At 36.4% G+C, this 8,914-nt stretch overlaps 1 non-coding gene across 1 annotated transcript; it reads left to right on the top strand.

The window, feature by feature from the left end:
• Nucleotides 1-1,867: 1,867 nt before the first annotated feature.
• Nucleotides 1,868-1,975, top strand: LOC130953281 (small nucleolar RNA R71). Its single transcript, XR_009075452.1, has one exon. It is a non-coding gene; the product is annotated as a small nucleolar RNA R71 (small nucleolar RNA).
• Nucleotides 1,976-8,914: the final 6,939 nt, after the last annotated feature.

Raw genomic sequence — 8,914 nt, 5'->3', positions numbered from 1 at the left:
GGATGGATGTGAGTGGTGAAGGGGGTAATTGGGAAGAGAGATTGAGGTGATTGGTGAAGGGTTTTTGGGAAGGTGTGTTATAGGATTAATTAGGAGGTAAGGTGGAAATATGTTAGGTGGGGATCCTGTGGGGTCCACAGATCCTGAGGTGTCAAGGATTTACATCCCTGCACCAATTAGGCATGTAAAATGCCTTAGCATACCATTCTGGCGTTTAAACGCCGAAGTGATGCACGTTCTGGGCGTTCAACGCCCATGTGTAGCATGTTTCTGGCGTTGAACGCCAGTTCCATGCTTGTTACTGGCGTTCAGCGCCAGCTTTCCTCAGGGCATATTCCTGGCGTTCAAACGCCAGGATGTTGCTTGTTTCTGGCGTTCAGCGCCAGATCCATGCTCTGTTCTGGCGTTGAACGCTAGCCAGATGCTCCTTACTGGCGTTTAAACACCAATAAGTCCTTCCTCCAGGGTGTGATTTTTCTTCTACTATTTTTTATTCTATTTTTAATTTTAGTATTTTTTTCGTGACTCCACATGATCATGAACCTAATAAAACATAAAAGAACAATGAAAATAAAATAAAATTAGATAAATAAAAATTGGGTTGTCTCCCAATAAGCGCTTCTTTAATGTCAATAGCTTGACAGTGAGCTCTCATGGAGCTTCACAGATGTTCAGAGCATTGTTGGGACCTTCCAACACCAAACTTAGAGTTTGAATGTGGGGGTTCGACACCAAACTTAGAGTTTGGTTGTGGCCTCCCAACACCAAACTTAGAGTTTGACTGTGGGGGCTCTGTTTGACTCTGCATTGAGAGAAGCTGTTCATGCTTCCTCTCATTACCAAATATCTTGGCATTTAGCTTCATGATGGCTCCTAGATATTGAGCAACTTGCTCTCCAGTTACATCTTCATCCTCTTCAGAGGAAGAATAGTCTTCAGAGCTCATGAATGGAAGAAGGAGGTTTAATGGAATCTCTATGGTCTCTATATGAGCCTCAGATTCCTTTGGATCCTCAATAGGGAACTCCTTCTTGGTTGGGAGACGTCCCATAAGGTCTTCCTCATTGGGATTCACGTCCTCCCCTTCCTCCTTGCATTCGGCCATATTGACTATATCAATGGCCTTGCACTCTCTCTTTGGATTCTCTTCTGTATTGCTTGGGAGAGTACTAGGAGGAGTTTCAGTGACTTTCTTAATCAGCTGGCCCACTTGTGCCTCCAAATTTCTAATGGAGGACCTTATTTCATTTATGAAACTTAAAGTGGCCTTAGACAAGTCAGAGACTAAATTTGCTAAGTTAGAGGTATTCTGTTCATAATTCTCTGTCTGTTGCTGAGAAGATGATGGATAAGGCTTGAAATTATTGAGCCTATTTCTGCCACCATAATTAAAGCCTTGTTGAGGCTTTTGTTGACCCTTCCATGAGAAATTTGGATGATTTCTCCATGATGAATTATAGGTGTTTCCATAAGGTTCACCCATATAATTTACCTCTGCCATTGCAGGGTTTTCAGGATCATAAGCTTCTTCTTCAGAAGATGCCTCTTTAGTACTGTTAGATGTATTTTGCCATCCATTCAGACTTTGAAAAATCATGTTGACTTGCTGAGTCAACACTTTATTTTGAGCCAATATGGCATTCAGAGCATCAATCTCAAGAACTCCCTTCCTCTGAGGCATCCCATTATTCACAGAATTCCTCTCAGAAGTGTACATGAACTGGTTATTTGCAACCATGTCAATAAGTTCTTGAGCTTCTACAGGCGTTTTCTTTAGGTGAATGGATCCACCTGCAGAATGGTCCAGTGACATCTTAGAGAATACAGATAGACCATAATAGAATATATCCAGAATAGTCCATTCTGAAAGCATGTCAGAAGGACATCTTTTGGTCAGCTGCTTGTATCTTTCCCAAGCTTCATAGAGGGATTCACCATCTTTTTGTTTGAATGTCTGAATATCCAATCTAAGCTTGCTTAGCTTTTGAGGAGGAAAGAATTTAGCCAAGAAGGCCATGACCAGCTTATCCCATGAGTCCAGGCTATCTTTAGGTTGTGAATCCAACCATGTTCTAGCTCTGTCTCTTACAGCAAAAGGGAAAAGCATGAGCCTGTAGACTTCATGATCTACTCCATTCGTCTTTACAGTCTCACAGATCTGCAAAAACTCAGTTAAAAACTGATAGGAATCTTCTGATGGAAGTCCATGAAACTTGCAGTTTTGTTGTATTAGAGCAACTAGTTGAGGTTTCAGCTCAAAATTGTTTGCTCCAATGGTGGGAATTGAGATGCTTCTTCCATCAAACTTGGAAGTAAGTGTAGTATAATCACCAAGCATCCTCCTTGCATTATTGTTGTTAAGTTTGGCTGCCATGTCTTTTTCTTTTTCAAAAATTTCAGTAAGGTTGTCTCTGGATTGTTGTAATTTAGCTTCTCTTAGTTTCCTCTTCAGAGTCTTTTCAGGTTCTGGATCAGCTTCAACAAGAATGCCTTTTTCCTCGTTCCTGCTCATATGAAAGAGAAGAAAACAAGAAAAGAAGAGGAATCCTCTATGTCACAGTAAAGAGGTTCCTTATTATTAGTAGAAGAAGAAAGGGGATAAAGAAAGGAGACTCCAAATAGAAGGGTGAGGATAGGGGTAGTGAATTGAGATGAAGAGAGGTGAAGAGAAGTGTTAGTAAATAAATAAATATATAGAAGAAGAGAAGAGAGGGAGAATTCGAAAATAATTTTGAAAAATAGTTAATGATTTTTGAAAATTAAAGATAAGATATAATTAAAATTAAGATTTAAAACAATTAAAAAGAATTTTTGAAAAAGAGATGAGATATTTTCGAAAATTAAAGAGGGAAAAGTAGTTAGGTGGTTTCGAAAAAGATAAGAAACAAACAAAAAGTCAAATAGTTAGTTGAAAAAGATATTAAAGTCAAATTTGAAAATATAAGAAGATAAGAAGTTAGATAAGATATTTTGAAATCAAATTTTTGAAAAAGATAAATTTTAAAAAAGATATGATAAAAAGATAAGATAAGAAGATATGATAAAAAGATAGGATTGAAAAAGATTTAATTTTTTTAAATTAAAATTACTTACTTAACTAACAAGAAACTAAAAGATATGGTTCTAGAATTTAAAGATTGAACCTTTCTTAACAAGAAAGTAACAAACTTCAAATTTTTGAATCAATCATATTACTTGTTAGTATAATTTTCGAAAATCAAGATAGAATTAAGAAAAAGATTTTTGAAAAATATTTAAAAAGATTTTCGAAAATAAAAAAATAAAAAAAGATTTAATTTTTGAAAAATATTTTGAAAATATAAGATTTTTAAAATTGAAAATTTGACTTGACTTGTAAGAAACAACTAATTTTAAAAAATTTTTGACTAAGTCAACTCAAATTTTCGAAAATTATGAGAAAATTAAGGAAAAGATATATTTTTTATTTTTGAAATTTTAATGGTGAGAGAGAAAAACAACAAAAATGACTCACAACATGAAAATTATGAATTAAAACTCATGATGCATGCAAGAACACTATGAATGTTAAGATGAACACCAAGAACACTTTGAAGATCATGATGAACATCAAGAACATATTTTTGAAAAATTGTTGATGCAAAGAAAACACGCAAGACACCGAACTTAGAATTCTTTAATGCATGGACACTATGAATGCAAAAATGCATATGAAAAACAACATACAACACAAAACAAGAAAACATCAAGATCAAACAAGAAGACTTGTCAAGAACAACTTGAATATCATGAAGAACACCATGAATGCATGAATTTTCGAAAAATGCAAAAAATTTTAAAGCATGTAATTGACACCAAACTTAAAAATTGACTCAAGATTCAAACAAGAAACACAAAATATTTTTGGTTTTTATGATTTTATGATTTTTTTTGTATTTTTATTATATTTTTTCGAAAAACATATGAAAAAAGAAAATAAGAAATTCAAAATCTTTAAGAAGAATTCCAGGAATCTTTCAATGTTAGCCTAAAGCTCCAATTCAGGGGTTGGACATGGCTTAATAGCCAGCCAGCTTTAGGATGGCATTACATGCATTGTGGTGATTAGTTGAAGACCAATCCCAAAGGAGTTTGGATATGGCTTTACAGCCAGCTAGGATTCAAGATGTTACCATGAAACTCTAGAATTCATTCTTGAAAGTTTTGAAGCCATAGAATAATTTAAAATTTTTTCAAAAATAATTTTTTTGGAAAAACGAAAACAAAGAAAAATTTTGAAAAATTTTTGAAAAATTTTTGAAAAGAAAATTACCTAATCTGAGCAACAAGATGAACCGTCAGTTGTCCATACTCGAACAATCCCCGGCAACGGCGCCAAAAACTTAGTGCACGAAATTGTGATCATCAACAATGGCTCCAGAGACTTGGTAGCGCTCTCAAACGTGAATCACACTTAGTCACAACTCCGCACAACTGACCAGCAAGTGCACTGGGTCGTCCAAGTAATACCTTACGTGAGTAAGGGTCGATCCCACGGAGATTGTTGGTGTGGAGCAATCTATGGTCATCTTGTAGATCTCAGTTAGGCTGATTCAAATGTGATTGGATTGGATAATTAAAAGATAAATAAAATAGGATAGAAATACTTATGTAAATTAATGGTGGGAATTTCAGATAAGCGTATGGAGATGCTTGTCCTTGTTGAATCTCTGCTTTCCTACTGCTTTCATATAATCCTTCTTACTCCTTTCCATGGCAAGCTGTATGTAGGGCATCACCGTTGTCAATGGCTACATCCCATCCTCTCAGTGAAAATGGTCCAAATGCTCTGTCACAGCACGGCTAATCATCTGTCGGTTCTCAATCAGGTTGGAATAAAATCCCGTGATTCTTTTGAGTCTGTCACTAACGCCTAGCCTTCAGGAGTTTGAAGCTCGTCGCAGTCATTTAATCCCGGAATCCTACTCGGAATACCACAGACAAGGTTAGACTTTCCGGATTCCCATGAATGCCGTCATCAATTCTAGCTTATACCACGAAGATTCTGATCAAGGAATTCAAGAGATATGCGCCCGACCTAAGGTAGAACGAAAGTGGTTGTCAATCACGCGCGTTCATAGGTGAGAATGATGATGAGTGTCATGGATCATCACATTCATCAAGTTGAAGTGCAACGAATATCTTAGAACAGGAATAAATCGAATTGGATAGAAAATAGTAGTAATTGCATTAAAACTTGAGGTACAGCAGAGCTCCACACCCTTAATCTATGGTGTGTAGAAACTCCGCCATTGAAAATTCATAAGTGAAAGGTCCAGGCATGGCCGAATGGCCAGCCCCCATGAAGGTCTAAGGACTAGGCGTCCAGAGATACTGAATACATTAGTAAAAAGTCCTATATATACTAGACTAGCTACTAGGGTTTACAGAAGTAAGTAATTGATGCATAAATCCACTTCCGGGGCCCACTTGGTGTATGTTTGGGCTGAGCTTGAGCTTTACACGAGCTGAGGCTTTTATTGGAGTTGAACACCAAGTTGTAACGTGTTTCTGGCGTTCAACTCTGGGTCGTGACGTGTTTCTGGCGTTTGACTCCAGAATGCAGCATAGAACTGGCGTTGAGCGCCAGTTTGCGTCGTCTAATCCCAAATAAAGTATGAACTATTATATATTTCTGGAAAGCTCTGGATGTCTACTTTCCAACGCCGTTGAGAGCGCGCCATTTAGAATTCTGTAGCTCCATAAAATCTATTTCGAGTGCAGGGAGGTCAGAATCCAACAGCATCAGCAGTCCTTTGTCAGCCTTGCTTTCAGAGTTTTGCTCAGGTCCCTCAATTTCAGTCAGAAATTACCTGAAATCATAGAAAAACACACAAACTCATAGTAAAGTCCAGAAATGTGAATTTAACATAAAAACTAATAAAAATATCCCTAAAAGTAACTAGATTATACTAAAAACTACCTAAAAACAATGCCAAAAAGCGTATAAATTATCCGCTCATCATAGGGCCCAATCCCAACCAACTTTGGCGCCTAAACTACTATTTAAAGCCAAGGATTGAAGAGCAAAGGGGGATTCCAATCATTCACACTCATTAGGATTAGTTTAGTGTTAGTTTTAGAGAGAGAAGCTCTCTCTTCTCTCTAGAATTAGGATTAAGATTAGGTTTAGTTCTTAGATCTAGGTTTTAATTCATGCTTTCATCTTCTTCTACTTCTCAATTCTTTGTAGTTACATTCATTCTTCTTCCATTCTTTTGTTGTAATTCCTTTATGTTGTTCTTATATTTTGTTGTAGATCTAGTATTGTTCCTTCTACTTTCTTCCAATTCAATTTGAGGTAATTCATAATAATTGTATCTTCTTTGTTTTTCTATTGTTGATCTCTTGCTTTTGTAGTTGTAGATTCCTTTAATTCTTGCAATTAATAATGTTTACCTTTATTTCCTTTTATGTGTTTGTTGAAATGTCTCTTCTAGTTATTAGTTAGATTTTGTTCCTCTTGGCTTTGGTTGATTAATTAGTGACTCTTGAGTTATCTAATTCCTTTGTTGATTGATAATTAGAAGTTGCTAATTGATTTGAATGCCTCTAAAGCTAGTCTTTCCTTTAAGAGTTGATTAGGACTTGAGGAATCAAATTGATTCATCCACTTGACTTTCCTCCATGGTTAGAGGTCAACTAAGTGGGAGCAATGGACAATTTGTTGTCACAATTGAAGAGGATAACTAGGATAGGATTTCTAGTTCTCATATCTTGCCAAGAGCTTTGTTAGTTGTTAGTTTATTTCCTTTGCCATTTATATTTCTTGTCTAAAATCTCAAAAACCCCAAAATATCTCATAACCAATAACCAGACACTTCATTACAATTCCTAGGAAGAACGACTCGAGGTTTAATACTTCGATTTATAAATTTTAGGGGTTTGTACTAGTGACAAACAACTTTTTTTGTATGAAAGGATTATTTCTTGGTTTAGAAATTATACTTGCAACGAGATTTCATTAGTGAAATTCTAAACCGTCAAAATTCTAATCATCTCACCACCAGATCCCTGCGCCACCCAGTTTCTTGTCCTTTCTCTCTCAATCCTAATTTTTATCTTCTTCCTCTTTCTTTCTTTTTCTTTCTTCTTTATTCTCCATTATTTTTTCTTCTTCTCTCTTTACTCTTTTCTCCTTCTTTCCTTCTTTCTCACTTTCTTCTCCTCCCCTCTCATCCTTATTCCCTTTCTTTTCTTCTATTTGTTACCTTTGCATACTCGCATTCATAGCATTTTAACTTCATTGTTTCTTCTCCCTTTATTTTCTATATTTGTTGTTTTCACATTGGTGTTAAATTTTTCTCACTCAACTGTTACATATTTCCTGCATTATTTTGGGTGCTCCTTGACTTGTTTGCTATTTAGTTGACATGCTCAATGCTTCTATTATTTTCTCACTTACATGTTGTAGCTACCATGTAGTTGAGAACCTTATTAATTGGCACTAGCCCACATATGTTTTATTTCTTTTCATATCTTTGCTTGTGGGTTCTTTCCCTTCCTTTTTCTCTTCTTTCAGGATGGCCACCAAGAGAGAACAGGAAGAGTTTTTAATTGGAGCAATACACAAGTCCATATACATATTCTTTATAGAAAAAGCATCAGTTGTAGCAACCCGTCCACTTCCACATCTCCGCATGCATCGAAGACGGTGCAATCTTTAAGTGTGGGGAGGTCGATACCGATCTCTGTGGGTTAGTTACCTTCTTTTCAACACCATTGTTAATTTTCTTTGTAGTTCATTGTTGCATTTTGATAGGCAAAATTGTGAATTACACTTTTTATAACTTGAACAATTCTTAGTAATGGCTCCAAAAACTTGGTGCACACTACTAAGGTTCACTCACATTCTTCACAATATTGCACAACTAACCAGCAAGTGCACTAGGTCGTCCAAGTTATAAACCTTACGTGAGTAAGGGTCGATCCCACGGAAATTGTTGGTATGAAGCAAGCTATGGTCATCTTGTAAATCTCAGTTAGGTGGATTCAAATGGTTATAATGGTTTTCGAAAATTATGAAGTAAATAAAGCATAAAATAAGGATAGAGATACTTATGTAAATCGTTGGTGGGAATTTCAGATAAGTGTATGGAGATGCTTTGTTCCTGTTGAATCTCTGCTTTCGTACTGCCTTTCTTCAATCCTTCATACTCCTTTCTATGGCAAGCTGTATGTAGGACATCACCGTTGTCAATGGCTACTTCCCATCCTCTCAGTGAAAATGGTCCAAATACCCTTGTCACAGCACGGCTAATCATCTGTCGGTTCTCGATCATGTCGGAATAGAATCCATTGATTCTTTTGCGTCTGTCACTACGCCCAACAATCGCGAGTTTAAAGCTCGTCACAGTCATTCAATTCCTGAATCCTACTCAGAATACCACGGACAAAGTTTAGACTTTTCGGATTCTCAAGAATGACCGCCAATAATTCTAGCTTATACCACAAATATTCTGGTTAAGGAATCCAAGATATACTTGCTCGTTCTAAGGTAGAACGTAAGTGGTTGTCAGTCACGCGTTCATAGGTGAGAATGATAATGAGTGTCATGGATAATCACATTCATCATGTTGAAGTGCAACGAATATCTTAGAACAAGAATAAGCTGAATTGAATAGAAAATAGTAGTAATTGCATTAAAACTCGAGGTACAGCAAAGCTCCACACCTTTAATCTATGGTGTGTAGAAACTCCACCATTGAAAATACATAAGTGATGGTCCAGGCATGGCCGAATGGCCAGCCCCCATGAATGATCAAAAGACCGAATAGTCAAAAGACTAGATGGCTAGTACAATAGTAAAAAGTTCTATTTATACTAAACTAGTTACTAGGGTTTACAGAAATAAGTCTAAATGCAGAAATCCACTTCCGGGGTCCACTTTGGTGTG

The sequence above is a fragment of the Arachis stenosperma genome, chromosome 9, assembly GCF_014773155.1.
Source record: "Arachis stenosperma cultivar V10309 chromosome 9, arast.V10309.gnm1.PFL2, whole genome shotgun sequence".
Lineage (NCBI taxonomy): Eukaryota > Viridiplantae > Streptophyta > Magnoliopsida > Fabales > Fabaceae > Arachis > Arachis stenosperma.
This window is presented reverse-complemented; position numbering and strand designations above follow the sequence as displayed.